Source organism: Centruroides sculpturatus, unplaced genomic scaffold (genome assembly GCF_000671375.1).
Source record: "Centruroides sculpturatus isolate CEXI.00-Female unplaced genomic scaffold, Cexi_2.0 scaffold675, whole genome shotgun sequence".
Classification (NCBI taxonomy): domain Eukaryota; kingdom Metazoa; phylum Arthropoda; class Arachnida; order Scorpiones; family Buthidae; genus Centruroides; species Centruroides sculpturatus.
In genome coordinates, this window is record NW_019384955.1 from 244,513 (window position 1) to 263,297 (window position 18,785).

Sequence of the window (18,785 nt, forward strand, 5' to 3'; positions counted from 1 at the left end):
ACGCATACGGTATGGAATCAAACAAGAAAAGTCTTTATTGAAAGTAGCGTGCCCTCTCTTCTCCTTGATGTTTGCATACGAATCACCTTTCTACTGAATTGGATGTTTATTGTACTGATCGCAAGAAGCCCTTTTCTACAATTTTATGGCTGTCTGCTTAAAAATTACATCATTGCTTAAGTTCTGTGCACCGAGGCTGAATTTACACTCAAAATAGTGCGTTGTCTTACGAGACCTCTCCGAAATGGAATACGTTCTCCGATTAAGAAAGGCTTCCATCTCTTATGTAACAGATAATATACGTACAAATAATAAAATTCAAACTCAAAAATCAGTTTTTGTTCAATTTAAATATTTATTATTTTTAATTCATAATTTGAAAAATTCGAATAACTTTATTGAAATATTCTAAAAACTAAAGCAGTAAACTCATAATTTATGCGTATCGATTGCAAAATGATTCTCTTTCAGAACAAACGCAAAACGACAAACGGCTATTACGAATAAGACAACGGCCACATAAATACGAGAAATTTCCGACACAGCATTCGTTACAAATATTCTGATCCATTTGTGGACATCCTCGACGAAAGCAATAAAGGAAACCTTCCGAGTCTTGCATTCCTAAAATGAACGATTATATTAATAATATTGAAGAACAATACTTTACAGTATAGGAACTCACCCAAGTTGTAGACGAGAAAACAGAAGAAAAAGAATGCAACGGATTTCATCGTTTTAGTATTGATACAACTATTCGCTGCGAAATACAGAATATTAAAATAATTAATTTAATTTCTATTTATATTTCCGATATTAACCAATTAAAAGATCGAAAAAACGATACTGTAATTACTAAAGCATAAGACAAATTAATTTTATTTTTCAGTTATAATGTTTTGAATGAAAAATTTGTTCTTCATTCTAATTTTTTTATATTTATAATTTCAAATTAATTATAACAACTTTATATGGAGCAGAGACTTGGACCTTAAGGAAAAAGGAAACAAACTACCTTGAAGCANATAATATACGTACAAATAATAAAATTCAAACTCAAAAATCAGTTTTTGTTCAATTTAAATATTTATTATTTTTAATTCATAATTTGAAAAATTCGAATAACTTTATTGAAATATTCTAAAAACTAAAGCAGTAAACTCATAATTTATGCGTATCGATTGCAAAATGATTCTCTTTCAGAACAAACGCAAAACGACAAACGGCTATTACGAATAAGACAACGGCCACATAAATACGAGAAATTTCCGACACAGCATTCGTTACAAATATTCTGATCCATTTGTGGACATCCTCGACGAAAGCAATAAAGGAAACCTTCCGAGTCTTGCATTCCTAAAATGAACGATTATATTAATAATATTGAAGAACAATACTTTACAGTATAGGAACTCACCCAAGTTGTAGACGAGAAAACAGAAGAAAAAGAATGCAACGGATTTCATCGTTTTAGTATTGATACAACTATTCGCTGCGAAATACAGAATATTAAAATAATTAATTTAATTTCTATTTATATTTCCGATATTAACCAATTAAAAGATCGAAAAAACGATACTGTAATTACTAAAGCATAAGACAAATTAATTTTATTTTTCAGTTATAATGTTTTGAATGAAAAATTTGTTCTTCATTCTAATTTTTTTATATTTATAATTTCAAATTAATTAATTTAATTTAATGTTTCTTTAAATTTTTTAATGTTACAAATATTTCTGATTTAAGATTTATATAGAATATTTAATTCAGTGGCGCGTTATCTTGTGGACAAAGTGGCAATTTCCTGGGGCCCCCACCACCGTTGGGGCCAATCGTTTGTAAGAAAATATTTTCCATGTACAGTGTTGACTTCACACACAAAAATGTGTGTGAAGTCAACACTGTACATGGGGATTCCTAATTCAAATTGCCTAGACCCCGTGAAGCTATTACTCGCCACTGATTTTATTAATGTCCGAGTTTCGTGTTAAAGCATATGCCATATACGATTAGTTATTAATTTTAAAATATTTTCCAATTACTTTTATAATTTGTGAACGATGCTTTATTTTGCCAAACTAATTAATAGGATTAACTTAATTTGAAAATAGAAATGAAATATAACATTTTATTCACAAAAAGCTTAATCTACGCAAATGTTTGAAACTTAATCTTAATTTTATATGAATGTTTGTCTATATTATGAGCTTTTGTGATAGATTCTAAGCAATTTTTAGAATTCTAGAATTAGAATTTTAGAAAAGAAAATTTTTAATATTTGTCGTTAAATATTTAGAAGTAAATTTATATTTAAGTATATATTAATAAATATTTTAAAAATGTGATATTATTATATTAAAACTTACAAAACTAAATTAGTGTATCTAACATACAGTACAGTACCTTTTAATTAAACTGGAAACGTAATGCGGCGAATGATGTAATTATAGTATATATAGCTTGTGTGAATTGGAAAGAACATGAGAACGAATATAATCATTGTCAATGAATGTCAATACTTTTGAGATTTATTTATTGAAGAACACGAATGTTGTGACATATATTTCAAATATTGTTTTATACCGCATGTCGCGAAGATCATTAAAATTTATATTCTAGGAAGTTTTAATTACTTCATCATTGTTTATTTTATTAAAACAAATTAGTTCTTTAGACATGTGATGAAATTTATATAAATTTATCGATATATTTGAACAATGTAGATCTATTGTATCTTTCGAAAGACACAACAAAGCGAGATTGACAATTTCGCTTCGAAACAGCTGGTAATTTCCTATCCGTTGAGGAGACAATTGAAATACAGTTGAGTTAGACATTTATCATTCACTTGTCATTATTATTCTTTAGATGTTTCCATCTGGACACATTGAAATTTCTCGCAATTAAAAAAATTTGTTGGCAATTTTTTATATCTGAACGTTTTCAAAAATTTTACTTGCTTACAAAAGTGTCCGTAAATAACAAATAAATTTTGTGTTACTCTTTTTATGATAGGAAACGGGATTTTCCTATCATTTCACTGTTAAATAATTCTGTTATTGTATGTGAAAGGAGATAAACTACGATGAATAAACTATTCATTGAATGATTTCTATGAACGTAAAAGCAGGATGGGAAAGTCACGACGAAAGTTCGGGAGGAAAAACTATTGTCGAAAATTAGAGAAAGGTTAGTTTCGTTTAGTTTATTTAAAGTTTTCTGTTTGTAAATTTAATATCGTTCTAAATGTATATTTAAAATAATTTTATTGCTAGATTATATTAGGGTGAGTCAAACGAAAGCGAATCATCGTAGTTATTTACAAACTGTTATTCACACTTTACCTGTAAGTTAAAAGTAACGACGAACGACAGTATTGTGGCATTTGTCTGCTGTAAAAGTCCGAAATAATAAAGCTTATAACAGAAATTTAGTCCAAATTTTTTCCGACAATAGACAAAAGGCCGACAATAAGTTTAACTCATTTTTCTAACTACAGTAAAACTTCTCTAACTCGAAGATCCATGGGGTAGGAAAAACTTCGAGTTACAGACAATTCAAGTTAGAGAACAATAGAGTAAAAAATGCCAATTCTGAAATTTCTATTTTTATCTGTCTTGCATTATATAAAGAATCTTCGATAGTTTTCTTTTGTTTTAAACAGTCTTTCAGCAAGATGTTCAATGCAATTTTAATGGAATCGAAGTTTTGCCGGTACATCTTGTTGAAATAAAGTGAGAAGTCCTGTCGCTTTGAACTGGACATTGTCTGCAAATTTCTGTTGGACAGTAGATACAACTAACTGTCTGAAATTTTATGAAAATCCAATAATTAAGGACACTTTGGATAGAATAAATAATAAAATTCGAGTAGGGGAAGTTGAAAGTAATAATAAATCAGTGTCTGGGACCATGAAAACCTTCGACTTGGAGAAAATTCAAGTAAGAAAATTCAAGTTGGAGACATTAAATCCCTAAGCTATTCCATTGAGACACAACAAGCGCTTCATTTTCTTCCAGTTAAAGAAATATTTGAGTTACAGACATTTGAGATAGAGAAGTTTTTACTGTATCCTTTGGGCTTCCTAAAAAATAGTTTCATTTTTTTATTTCGTTCGAGTGGCGGAAGTAAGATGCACACGACGTGTTCTATACTTCCAAAAAAATAGCTTTTATTAATTTAAACAAAGATATTCGCATCGCCTAGAGAGCCGTAACCTTTATATAACGTACAGTACGTTCGGTATGCTTTTGTATTACCCAACCAAAAATTACGAAACGTCGCGCAATACTTGACTGACTTTGCATTTGTAAAAATATATCTTAACTTTTATATTTTATTATTATTTTTTTAGTCGCTCGTATGTTACACGAAAAAATTGAAGCTAAGTAGCGTATAAGCCATTCAAAAAGCAAATCATTTTTTTCGAGCATTAACGACATGAAGAAAAACCGAAAACGACGGGCCGACTTCACCATCAACCCAAGCGCGAACCGGAACCGATTATCCAACGTTCAGGAATTCCTTCTAATTCTAATCCCGTTTTATATCTTTTCTCATACTATCTCCTTATTTTAGGATAGTGTTCGAGTATATCCTAACTCTATGTGAATTGATTATGGCTCGTGTCTGTGAGGAGGAGTAAAAGGCCAGAGACAAACTCCTGCAATAATCCCTTGAAATCCCACTGTTTACAGACAGAGATCACAAAATTCACCCCAAAATTCAAATTTTTAACTTTAAATTGTATTTTAACTTTAAGACAATAAAATTTTCTTGTTGTTGAGAGAGGATCTGTTGTTGACTCGTGCGATTATTTATTGCGAGTGTTTTTTCAAGCTTTTCTTTATTTGCAGCGATTGTTTAAGTAAGTTTAGACTACGATCTTTCTAGATTTGAATACTATTTAACTTTGATAAGCAAAATATCGCAATTAGCGGCGGTGGTTTTCAATAAGAATTCATCGGTTTTCTTCAGAGGAATCGGATCTTTTCGTTTATTTTGGGGAAGCCGATTCAGTCTTTTCATTGTGAATTTTCTAATGGAATTGTTAAAGCAAAATGGGAATTAGCAAATACTTTAAATCTGTTATTCCCCACTATAGTTTATATATTACATACGTATATAAATTAATATTCCGTATGAAATTCGTCTGACTTAATTAATTAGAATAATTCGAGTTCATTCGTCGACTCGTTTCCTCTATTTTCACAGATGTTTTGTGTTACGCAGTCAACAGAGTAGTAAAATTTTTTGTAAACTACGAGTAATTTCTCTATCGAAATATTAAAAATCATTGAAAAGATTAAAATTATTATATACAGTATAATAAATAGAGATTTTATTATAATGTTCAAGGAATTAAAACAATCATTTTTGCATTAGAAATTTACAATTCAGATTCGAATAGTAATACAGTATTTCTTAATTAATGTAAGTTCTGTTTTCACAACATTCGCTCATTTTTCTTTGCAGAATGGATCATTTCAAAGAATTGAGGAAGTGGCATACCTTGGCCCATGCTGGGTCCGAAGAAACGCCTCCTGTAGTACGGGTACTTCCGAAAGATGCGGAGGAGAGCGGACAGCGGAAGTCGCATACACCCGACGTCAAACGGGGGTCGTCATAACTCTGGACGACAGCGCCTCGTCTCTCGTCCATTATCTGGAGCGGCGATGTCCCGAAGTTCCGAAATGGACGGTGGAGACACGGTCACGTGAGACGGACTCGACATAAAGGGCGCGTTTGGAAATTCTAACCGATAACACCGAGGTAGTGGTGACTGACGTCATCGGTCATAGCCGGTTATTCCGAGCGACTAGCACATTTTTAAACACGCTGGTTATTTTGTGGTGTTCAACATGGCGGAAAGTCGAGAGGAGATGATATTAATTCTATCATTGCTCTCGAATGTCGATTCAGAATCATATGACGATGATGATGATTCGACAAGTTTTTCAAAAGTTGAAACTGAACTTGTCGAATTTTTTAACAAGTATCGGAGAAAAATTTATCTTCGTTTAGTTTATACTGCGAAATCAATAATTTCATAGCATTTGCTGGCCATTTTCCTTGTCTTGCCTCATCCGAAATTTGGGACGACATGGCTTTTTGATCTTGGCCGCTTTGTGATGCGGAAACAAAACAATGTTTTATTTTCTCTAAATTTTTAAAATCACGGCCACATTCGTCACACGATACGATGTGTCCGCCATCTTGTAATTCAATGGAATTGATTTGCAGTAACTGATTTGACACCGTGGTTACTTCGATGAGTAGGACTACCGCAGGACAACCGGTGACGTCTTAACAGTGATTTTTAAACGCGGTTGGTTATTTAGGTCACATTTTCTAAACACCTTGGTTTTCTAAACGCCTTTCTAAACCAGTTACAATTTCCAAACGCGCTCAAAGGAGTCTGAAGAAATAGTAGAAAAATCCGTCAAGAGTAAAAGGCCTTGGTGAAAAAGATTGTTTTGCTGCTGGAAAACATAAACCTCTTCTCTTCCGAGGTCTTTTTGAACGGATTTTGACTTTCTGCCGAATGTGACACTGCCACACGGAAGTGATCTTTTACCCGAATATGATTTTACCACTCGGAAATGACTTAATCAACGGGAGTTGACTTTCCATCCCAGTAGATTTTTCCTTCCCAATTTACCTCGACACCATTCGAGATTCGTTCTTCCACTTCGGTTAAATTGCATAGAACATCGAAAGTGACGTCTATCGTGGCCAAAATGAGAACGAAACATTAAGCAGTGTTCTCGTATTTAATAAAAGACTGTTACGCTTTAATGACTGGACAAGGCAACTCATATTTCGACCGTGTTCTACTAGTAAAAAATTTTTACAGAATAATGCACTACGGGAGGAAACCATTTTCACGTTAAACTTTAACCAAAAACACACATTGCAGTCGATATATGTCTAAAGCAGAATTATAATTACTTCAACAGTTAAATTTGTAGTTTTGTACATGGAATTTTCACGATTGTATATAAATTTTTACATTTAATAAAACTTATTAAATTTCATATTAATTGTTTAAAGGTTCTATATTTATCAAAATATTAAAATTGCGCATTTTTGGATTAATAATAATGTCTCTAATTAGAAATAACAGTCGTGACAGATGACGAAAAGAGTAAAAATTCGTAATGAAACAAAAGATAATTTTAAAAACTTGGAAATTTTTAGTGAAAAACTTGAAAAGTCATAAAATTAATAGTTATTTTACATCAATTTATATTCCCTGTTGTTTAATGTTTTACTAAAAAGATTTTTAGGCCTGTAAGCATGTAAAAAAAGTTTTAAAAATGCTTGTTCTCTCATTGAAAACTTTTGTTGGATGCAGGAAGCCCTTATAATGTTGCTATAACAATGCAGCTCATATGTGATATTTGTGCATATTAAATCTAAATATATAAGTTGCAGCTTCTACAAAGGTACCAGATCGTATTTCATGATAAGCCGACGCAAAATTCGATCTTTCCTAGCAGTAGTCATTGACGATCTGCCATTACTGCATCCAGGCGCGAGAAAACCGATTTCTTCTTAGTGTCTGAGGAAAGTTCTGATGGTAGACCCGTTCAAACAGAATTCCTGAGCAATCTTCTGTTTATCTATTCTATTTTGTAGTTTCTGGAGGATCTTATAGCGTACTTGCAGCCCTAGCCTCTATCTTGCCATTTTTTGCGTTCTGAACTACACAGATTTTATAGTTTCCTTCGTTTTTATATTGCCAACTGAGCAGCAAAAAATTTATATTCTAACCGAACAACGTTTGTCAAATGCTTGATGTTCCCAATTTTTTTCCTCTGATTTTTCGAGGAGTAATGCTTTTAGACATATATGGAGAAGCTTGTTACAGTGATTGAGCCAATTTTTTGTAAACCATAGCTCAATTAGGGTAATTTATTTATTAAACTGGTTTCGTTTCAAATGCAAACGAGTTCAGTTTTCTTACCGTTTGTAACAACCACTAATAATCTGCACGTATATTTATTGCCGCGGGAAGGTTGGCGCTTTCTGGCCAAAACAGAAGACAAACAATCATTATCTTTGTATGATTTATTTAAGAAAATTATTTTTATAAGCGTAGTTTTCTTTTAAAACTCTGATATCTTTAAAGACGGTCGCGAGAGCTAAGCGCTTCTCGGGGTGGAAGAGTGTAAGTACAATTCTAGATACGGTCGCCATTACAGGTGAGGATAGAGTGGGAAATTGGACACCCACTCGTACTAAACGATGATGGATTCAGTTTCGACTTGTATGCCAATTCTTCGCGTAACCGACGCTTTACGGGTTAACTTAATGTACCATTATTTTCGTGGGTGTAAATCTACGATAGAGTTGTTCGTTACGATAGAGTTGTCCGTTATGTTAATATATTTTTTGTCAGAATCGACGTGGTTCGGATTGCAAAGCATCTGATTATCGTATGGTCCCGTTGATGGCAAAAAAAAAAATCACAAAAAAAGAATTAAATAACGAGTATCCGTAATAATTCGACCTTTCGTAACAGTTTCGAGTAGTAATTCCGACAGTTAAAAACGAATAAATATTACTATAGTACTTTTCTTCTTTAGTCGTTGATTAAAAACTGAAGGATTTGTGAAACGTTACTTATATATTTCTCGACAGACCTAGCCTACATGTAATATTATTTTAATTTTATATTTTATTGGCTAACTAGTGTTAAACTATTAATGTTAAACTTCAATTTAATCGAATACAATAGCATTTTGGCATGTTGCGTGTAAGAGCCAACAAACTCTCTCTCGTAATGTTAAACTGATAATAATATTTTCTTTGCTGTTAATTAAAATTTTAGATGTCGTTTCTTTACACATTTTCTTATCTATTTTTAATAAGTCATTTATATTATATTTTTAAATGGATATATACAAGAAAATATAGAATTGTTTAAAAAAATTAAATCAATTATATAAAGAATAATAAAATTGTTTATTACAACTAGTTTTCAATTGTGGAGACGTCTCACTTATTATACTGCAAATCAGACGTTCGATTGCAATAACTGCGATGCTTTTTGCAGAAACAGCAATGGTGGAGAACTTTGCCACAGCGTCCACAAGCATTTGAGTATCTTTCGTTGCAATAACTGTTGCAAGCTGTAGAATTTCGTGGACAACCTCGTCTGCCACAAAAGCCACGAATGCCATAAACCACTAAAAATTAAAACAAAAATATGGCTCCATTCAACAAGAAATAGAATAAATATTCTATTAGGAATCATAACTTACCTATGCAACAGAGGAAGCAGAAGGCGAGAAGAATAGATAATTTCATTGTCGAAAATGTCGAGGAAAATTTATTTCTAAAAAAAAAATAATTGTATANGAATTAAATAAATTTAAATTAAAGCTTTGAACTGATCTTTTTTGGTTGAAGTTGACTTTTTTTTGTGCTTCTTTTTAGTCAAATATAAAAAGAAGTTATAAGAAGAATAAATTTACTCTTTTAATTTGTTTGAGCAAATCTTATCTATTAAATCTATGAATAACTCCGAAGAAATCATTATATCAAACAGGACCCTTTTAAGTAATTAAAGATTCACTTACCTTATTGCCGATTCTCAAAGGTATAAATTCAAGGATGGAAAATATCGACATTTATAATGGAATAATTCATGGGTCGTGTGCACAAATCCTTAAGTCGTTAACATTTCTTAGAATTACCCCCTTTTTATTTTTTTATTTTTCACTTGTCATAATCTAAATGACTTCGATAGACGGGAGAACACGATGCGAATTTCAATAAGGAATGTGGTTGGAACAGTGTTCATGAATGTCCGATGTGACTTTGTCTTGACGTCTTTTAGTTAACCTTTAAGCTACTCCACCCGAAACTAGCATTTCCACTGTTTTCTTTTTATTTCTTCTGATTATTAATAAGCCTGTACTTGTTAAATTAAACACTTACAAAGTTGTGTTTTCAATGGCAAAATGAGAAATTTTTCTATTAACAAGGTTTTATTTAATTATTTTGCAGACTTTAAATTTAATATATTAATTTGTTTATCGGTAATTCAAGATTGTTTTGGACAAAATAAGTTAATTCTATTGTCTTTTACACAACCCATAATTTTGTTTGTACCCTTCATAATTATATAATTTTTATTTCCAAGAAAATAATGAATTACTTATTATATATAATTAATTTTCAGAGTATTAAAAAGTTCGCAGAAAGAATTAATTATAAAATAATGTTGAAAATTCCGTGTGGAGACGTCTCACTTATTATACTGCAAATCAGACGTTCGATTGCAATAACTGCGATGCTTTTTGCAGAAACAGCAATGGTGGAGAACTTTGCCACAGCGTCCACAAGCATTTGAGTATCTTTCGTTGCAATAACTGTTGCAAGCTGTAGAATTTCGTGGACAACCTCGTCTGCCACAAAAGCCACGAATGCCATAAACCACTAAAGATTAAAACAAAAATATGGCTCCATTCAACAAGAAATAGAATAAATATTCTATTAGGAATCATAACTTACCTATGCAACAGAGGAAGCAGAAGGCGAGAAGAATAGATAATTTCATTGTCGAAAATGTCGAGGAAAATTTATTTCTAAAAAAAAAAATATATGTATATATTATTAATAAGATGTTGTATATATTTACAATATTAAATGAATTAGAAATTATAATTGTTATTAATTGTTAATGTATTTTAATAGGTTTAAATGTTGAAATGAATATTAATAAATTAATCCGAGGAATGTTAAGCTTCTTCGATAAACAATAAACAGATTTAAACGATTTTTTGCATTCCAAGAATGAAAGATGCAATCCTGTAGATTTAGATCTACATTTTTCATTTTGGAATATAAAACTTTTTGATTTAAAATAGAAAATAAAATATATTTTACTGCATTTAGAAACAGAATGTTACTTTTTACCTGTAGCTAAGGATAATGTAATAGGACAAAAACAAATTTTTTTAGTTTATTGGATGTTGGTACGTTTAATATTCTCAACTGGTCCCAAGATTACTGAAAATACATTACTGATCGAATTACTAAAAAGGAGAGGGCCAGACGTTCGAGTCTCCGACTCAAACGTCTGGCACTCTCCTTGTTAGTAATTAAACGTGTGTACAGTATTGTACATTAACAAATAGTATATCGTAAAACTTCTGTGATACTTGTATTAATAAAATACTTCATTATCGTATACTTTATCATACAAGGGTGAGTCAATAATTATAAGCAATGTACTGGTAATTGAAAATTTGTTACAATAATAAGAACATTATTTTTTACTCAAATAAAATTAGTCTATCATCTCAAAAGTTCTCTTAGGAAAAAATTCTTTTAGGCTGAGAGACAAGCTATATCTATAGTTGTAGTTTTCTTAAGTTCTTTCAGATAAATTGACAGATTTTATTGGGCTTTTGACTGATCTAAAGGCCAATAGATCAAAGGAAAATATCAGGATTATAAAAAGCCTTTTCTAACAACTTAAAGTGCATATTACGAAGGGTTTCAAGGATACGGATAGCGATATGAGGACGGCTATTGTCAGGCAACAATACACCTTCGACGATAGTTTCGGTGTTTCCTTAAATTGCAGGCTTCGAGTTGTCAGGCACATCTCACTGTAATGAGTTCATTATTGAGCTTGTTATTTATTTATTTATTATGATAAAACTGATATCAGCATTAGGGGAACCGGAGCAGAATGAAAATCTTAAGCTTTTATTTTACAATTCTTAAACGAATTGTAAAATAAATGTTTGAAAATTAACAAGTTTACTTTTAAACTATTTGACAACAATATTTCTTTCGAGATTACCGAAAATTAAACACATCAATTGTTGTTTATTTATTTTTATTGCTTAAAAATAAACAATGATAAAATTACGTTTTTCTGTAGTTTATTTTGCTTTATGTAAATATTAGTCAAAGCTACTTGTATTGTATACGAAACACTTACTTGAAACACATACAAAAGATTAAGTAAATATTGTAACTAATTATTATATATTATTATTATTATTAACGGAAAAAAATTCACAAATGAGAACAGCATCTATCGTCACCGTCCACTCCAGCACACGAATTACGTGTTCATTTGAGGCAGTTCTGGTAAACAATCCACCCTTTAACAGATCGTGTCCCTGACGAATGGTTATGTTTGAATGTTGTTACTCTATGTTAGAAACTGAAGAATTACAATATAAATACCGGTACATGAATCTACAGTTTAAAGTGTAATATTAAAGAAATAGCATTGCGTATGATACACTAACTCGTTTGATTTATCGTGAGAATAAGAAGCGGTAAGCTTACTGGAAAAGGAAACGAACTCCGTTTAGCGCGTGATTGCCAACTCACAGTGACCTCGACAGTGCAGACACGCTCTGTAGGATCTGTTACGAAATTCTTGAAGTTCTCGCTAGTTTGACTAAAAAAAACCTACTGACCATCCACTGACTAAAAAATATAGGGGTTTTGTTCCACACCAGTTTCCCAGTAAACCCCGGTATAATGGCTTTTAGAGCTTCGATGCTGGGTGGTTTCTATAACATCCAACATTTAGCATTCGGTTTACAGGACGCATCCATTCAGATAAATTTTAGGTGCAAAACATTGCCGTTTATGAGACGAAAAATACAGTAATTAATTAATTTATTACATTATTATTTTTTGTTAAATTGGTAAAATAAAAGCAGTCCTTGGACCCTGTGAGTAGCCTAAGTCTTAGGGGATCCTCGGACCAGAAGTCAAGATTCAATGTACTAATGATATGTTTTTTTTAAATAGATTGTTAAAATATGCAGAAAATAGCCGTTAACCGTCCATTTTAACTCTTTCGTGTACAGTATATATATTTTAAAAACAAATGAAGAAAAAAACGTTATATTATTAAATTGAATAAATACGGATTGTTTTACTATAAACAATAGGCGTATAAAGTGTAAATATAAAAGAGTTTATGTTCCTTTCATCGCATTTAAGTATTCAGACCAGTAATACATTTCATCTCATCGCGTATCAAATAAAATAATAATAATGTATTTTTAGCATAAATATCGTATCTCAATTTTATAATTATAATACAGTAGACTCGATTTAACGAATCGATTGGAGAAAAGGGTGTCGCTACTGCCGATAGTCCGTTAAATTGAATGTATTAAAAACACATTAATAACGGACTTACAATGTACGGGATGTATTAAAATGCTATATTGTACAAGTATGAATAAAAATGATTATTATTATAATGTACTGTACATTGAATAATTTATATTTATTGATTCAACCTTTTAGCGTGTTTTATTCGCAAATTGGAGAAAAAAGGTTCTGATTTTTTCTTTTATGGCAGAAATTTCTTCTCCGTTAAATCGAAGGTATTTGATTTTTGATCGATTAGTGCATTGTTTCGTTTTTTTAAATCGTTGTTTATTCACTACCTCATTATGAAAACGAAAACGTTTTCCCACAAAATTAAAAATATAGTAAAATAATTGAAAACTGTTCATTTACATTGCGTAATTTGATTTATGCACAAATTTTCAGACATAAATAAACAGAAAGCAAAATGATGAAAACTTAATTCTTCACAAAATCATTTTTCATTTTAATTATTTCTTTGTCATTTAACAACAAAATTGGGTAAATCCAAATATTGAAAATTTTGATCAAATATGAAACTGTGAGAATAATATAAAATCAGCACTTTATAATTTCTCTATATAAAAATCTCTAATGTCTTCGAAAATTTTTTAAGATAAATGGATAAATACGAAAATATTTCGTAAAAGTCGTTAACAAATAATACGAAAAAGAAAACTGTAATCAGGAAAATATAAGCTAAAATGAAAAAATCTCAAAATATTTAATGATAGTAATAGTATAATTAATAAGGTTACTGCTATTGTTCTACAATATTATCAGACGAAAGGGAAAATCGGATTTAATTTTGAAATAAAAAATAGACATTAGAGAGGTTGCGGCCGACGTTTCCATCGAGAAAACGTGTACGTCGGACGTTCAGCGCCGCATTCCTGTAAGCCTAGAANACAATCTGATAATCTGATATAAGCATTATAGGAACGAGGAATATAATATATATTATAAAACGTAAAAGGGTGACGGCCAGATGGCCGAAGCGATTAAAGCCTTAGTCTATAAGGTTTGACTAGAACCCGGATTCGAATCCGGACGAACAACCTCAAAAATTTTTCATGAGCAGTTTGTCGGAGGCTTCGATTTGCCCCTGATGTATTGGATCCGATTTATTACCACTGGGCAGAGCAAGAGCTTATATGGGGGCCCGAGTTAGCGTGGTTCCTTTCGCCTTTTTTTTCCGACAAATGATGTACTTAGAATATTTCTTTATAAATAAAAAGTAGTCTTAAATATTATAATAAAAATAAAGTTAATTTTATAAGGATAAGAATCGCTACGAGATCCTATGTTTTTCCCGATTTCTTTGAAAACGTTTTTAAAAAACATTTATGATGGTAAATATGTTTTATCCCAATACAATCGACCACGGGTGTTAATAAAAAGGTATTTATAAGTATTCAAATATTTTCAATTTTTGAATTATCCTTCCATTTGGATTCTTTTGGATCCGTCTCTGGACGACTTGAACTTGGATTCTTTTGGATCCGTCTCTGGAGGACTAGATCATGGAGAGATACGTTATTACTTTCCCGACTCTATTATACAGAATGTATCAGAATGACGTTTTAAAAATTTGGGGGATTGTAGAGGATGAAATTTTGAACGTTTTGATATAAGGAACCTATAGCCGGAAATGTGATATAAAGTTTCTACAGCATTTTGCACGTTCTATGCGGTCGGTATGCTGAATGAAACAGCAGAATACAGTATTTATGACAAGTTTTATTGACAAAACAGTAGAGTACAATCAAACTACACAACAAATCAGTGGCTGCACTACTTTAGAGTAAATGTTCAATGTGACGACCACCAACTTTGTTACATAATGTGCAACGACGAACCATGTTTTGTCCGACTATCTGTAAGATGCCACGCTCCCCTCTGATGGTATTAAATGCTGTAAAGATGAGCTCCAAAAGTTCATCAACTGTTCCTACAGGTGTTGCATACACAAGGGATTCACGTTGACTAGCTGTGTGTTTACAGCACAGCGCCCAGTGAATGCAAGGGGTAACCTGAAGGACGACAAGCACTAAGTACACAACGTCCTGTACACAGGTGTCCTGTACTGTACACAGGCGTTGTGTGTACAGAACACTGTACTTGTGCACAGTCTTCCATTCGCAGCAATAACATGACGTCAATGGACGGAAGGGTAGCTACCAAAGTGAAGGGCGGTCAAGCACTTCCTACCGCTGTAGACACTTTAGTTCAAATTTCCAGCTATAGGTTCCTTATATCAAAACGTTCAAAATTTTATCCTCTACAATGCCCCAAATTTATAAAACGTCATTCTGATACACCCTGTATATATGAAGGAAAGTATGGCGATCGATCAAAAAATGACTCCCAAGATCTTTACAGTTTTGAACTCAGGGAACCTTGAAACATGCAAAAACTCATGCAAAGAAAAATTCGGAGTTTTTTTCTGTGTGTGGGGAAGCACGATTATTTCACTTGCTATGAATCTTAACAATTCCTGTCCTTTTGTCAAAAATTTCTGAAATTTTGCAGGGAGGTCTGTGTATTAGGAGGATTGATTCTATTAAATTTTAGTGGTTAAAGGTCGAGAAAGTAGGAAATATAGGGGTAGTATGTCATATCTCGAGTAAGCTCGGACTTAATGATGATTTTACTCGTTATTAGCATTTACATTTTTTTTTATTTTTTATAAAACTCATCCCTACCCTCAAAATGAAGCTTTTTGCCGATTTATAATAATTAATTACTGTATCTAAGAAGTTTTCATGATAAAATATCATAACAGATGAAGCTACACGCAGTTTTAAATGTCTCCACGAAAGTTAAAAAAAATCCAGCAACGAGTTGCCTAACGAGTTTTTAGTGGATTTTAGTAAGTACAGTTACATAAAATATTTTGTAATTTTTATTTATATTGTAAATATAATCCATACAGATTGATTACATCAATCTGTATGAGTCAACATATCTGATTACGTTTCTCAGCTGGTCTCTAGTAGACTACATCTTACTAAGAGGATGGCCTAAATATAGTCTACACAAAAAATGGCTAGAATCGTGCTGTTTGCAATCTTCTAAGTCATTTGGTTTATAAAAGAAATCTATTTTTTTATATCTTATTAGTATTGTATTTCAATTAACTTTTAGAATATCAAATTAAATTATAATATTCCATATTGGAAATACAGTATACATTTAATAATAAAATTTTTTCTGTTTTTATTCTAAAGGACTAATAAATGTTCAAAAAAAATAACCTCATAAAAATCATTAATTTTTTTTATCAGAAACTTTTCTATTAGATCTTTATTTTTATCGATACATTTTTAAAAAAAATTATGTAAAACCAATCTAATAATGTTATACTGTACAAAAGATCCATAAAATCAATGGTGTGATTTTAATTTGTGAATGTCTGATTCGCTTTCCAAAAGAAACAAAATTTTAATCACAAGTTAACCAATGGTGTTGCATCCAAATTAATTAAAAGGTTTTCAAAAATGTGGTCATAAAATAGGAAATACTTTCGATTAGGAATGATCTGCAATTAGCAAATTTCTTGCAAATTTTAAATTTCTTTTTCTCACTTGCTACAATATTTATCATTCTGAATTTCAATTTAAATAACTTGAAATTTTCTGTTATCTTAATCATATCCGGAATAACATCTTTCTTAGATTTTCTATTGTTTTGTTTTATTACTTTTATATACGACTTTTTAAAAATAATATATAGTCTTTTCGGCATCCAGAGCCGGCCCTACCATAGGACGAACGGAGCAGCCGCTCCAGGCGCTAAGTCCTAGGGGACGCCTCAGTGGTAAAGAAAATTAAAGGGTATAAATTAGGGCAACCAAGAGGGGCGCCATAATAGGATCTCGCTCCATCCTAAAACTTGCCTCGGGCCGGTACTGTCGGCATCATATATACTGCTATAACTAGTGTCAAAGTTATTTGCTTTGACTCCTNTAATAGAGAGAGGTTGCGGTCGACGTTTCCATCGAGAAAACGTGTACGTCGGACGTTCAGCGCTGCATTCCTGTAAGCCTAGAAGTTTGACAATGGCATTTGGAACGTCAGTGGAATCATGCTCGACGTTCCAAACTCTATTGTCAAACTTCTAGGCTTACAGGAATGCGGCGCTGAACGTCCGACGTACACGTTTTCTCGATGGAAACGTCGGCCGCAACCTCTCTAATATTAAACGAGTCAACGTTTACCAAATAAATACTATTCCTAACATTTATTTAGATTAGAAAGAGTTATCAATAATCCACAAGATAAGAATCATTGAAAAATCACCAGAAACTTTAAATAATGTTAAAAGTTTATAACAAAACCNACATGAGAAGATAAAAAATACCTAATTATAAATTAATTATATAAAATATTTCTCACATCATTGTTTAATAACAACCGGTTAGGCGACCACAGATATTTTTAACAACCGGTTCGGCCGAACAGGTGTGAACTGGCTGAATGACATCACTTCGTATAATCAGCATAAACTATTATTTTTTAATACCTTCCTATTGCGTTTTACTAATTAGACAATGAAAAATAACTGTCAAGCCTTAAAAACTTGATTAGGCATTTCAAAATAGAAAAAATATGGATATACAAGTAACCCCCGTATAACACGGTAGTTACGTTCCAAAAAATTGCCATAAGGATAAGAATCGCTACGAGATCCTATGTTTTTCCCGATTTCTTTGAAAACGTTTTTAAAAAACATTTATGATGGTAAATATGTTTTATCCCAATANCCGCAACCTCTCTAATATTAAACGAGTCAACGTTTACCAAATAAATACTATTCCTAACATTTATTTAGATTAGAAAGAGTTATCAATAATCCACAAGATAAGAATCATTGAAAAATCACCAGAAACTTTAAATAATGTTAAAAGTTTATAACAAAACCAATAAGAAAATGTTTTCACTTTTTTCTGCTCAAATAATAATTTATTAATTATTACTAAACCATAATCGACAACTAAATTTATCAATAATTAATAAAATAAAAGAAAATAAACGAATATTTTTAAGCGCGTTTATTTAGCTTAAAATCTATATTTTTTAGATTAATAATTGTTTTATTTCGATAATACTTACAATTGATTCCCGTGCTACAGATACATTAAACTGACGTTATTTTATCAATCTCAAATATAAACGGTATATTGTATGGAAAATGGCATCATTTGCATATAACACGAATATTATACTTCCTGAAGATTACGTGAAATCTGCAAAATAAAGTTGTACTGAATATGGGTTTACTGGATTTACGCATCAGAGAATGTTTAAAATATAATTTGACCCAAATTAAGTTATGAAAATATTATTTCTTTTACACCCGATCAAATGTATTGTTTCTTTTTATTAATAAAAACACAATTTATAAATTCAGGAGGAAAGTGTAATTCGAAATTTTAGAATCACTAACATTGAAAATTCATTTTAAATTAAAAACATATTTATTTATATTATAAACATGTATAATATAGAGATATACATAACTTAACATCACATCATCATCATAAGTTAAATTATAAACTATATTCTTAAGCGAAGTAATTTCATACAACAAATAAAGTTAAAATATTTTGATGATAATTTTTTTGAGAGAATTTGCAG

General features: G+C 31.3%; 2 long non-coding RNA genes across 2 annotated transcripts; both read right to left on the reverse strand.

Annotated features, from left to right (window-relative positions):
• Positions 1-1,069: 1,069 nt before the first annotated feature.
• On the reverse strand, positions 1,070-2,478 carry LOC111632367. Its single transcript, XR_002757848.1, has 3 exons — positions 2,404-2,478; positions 1,418-1,492; positions 1,070-1,356 (listed from the first exon to the last, which is right to left on the reverse strand). It is a non-coding gene; the product is annotated as an uncharacterized LOC111632367 (long non-coding RNA).
• Positions 2,479-10,255: 7,777 nt separating this feature from the next.
• On the reverse strand, positions 10,256-18,397 carry LOC111632352. The gene is made up of 3 exons (XR_002757846.1): positions 18,261-18,397; positions 10,525-10,598; positions 10,256-10,449 (listed from the first exon to the last, which is right to left on the reverse strand). It is a non-coding gene; the product is annotated as an uncharacterized LOC111632352 (long non-coding RNA).
• Between the last annotated feature and the right edge of the window lie 388 nt (positions 18,398-18,785).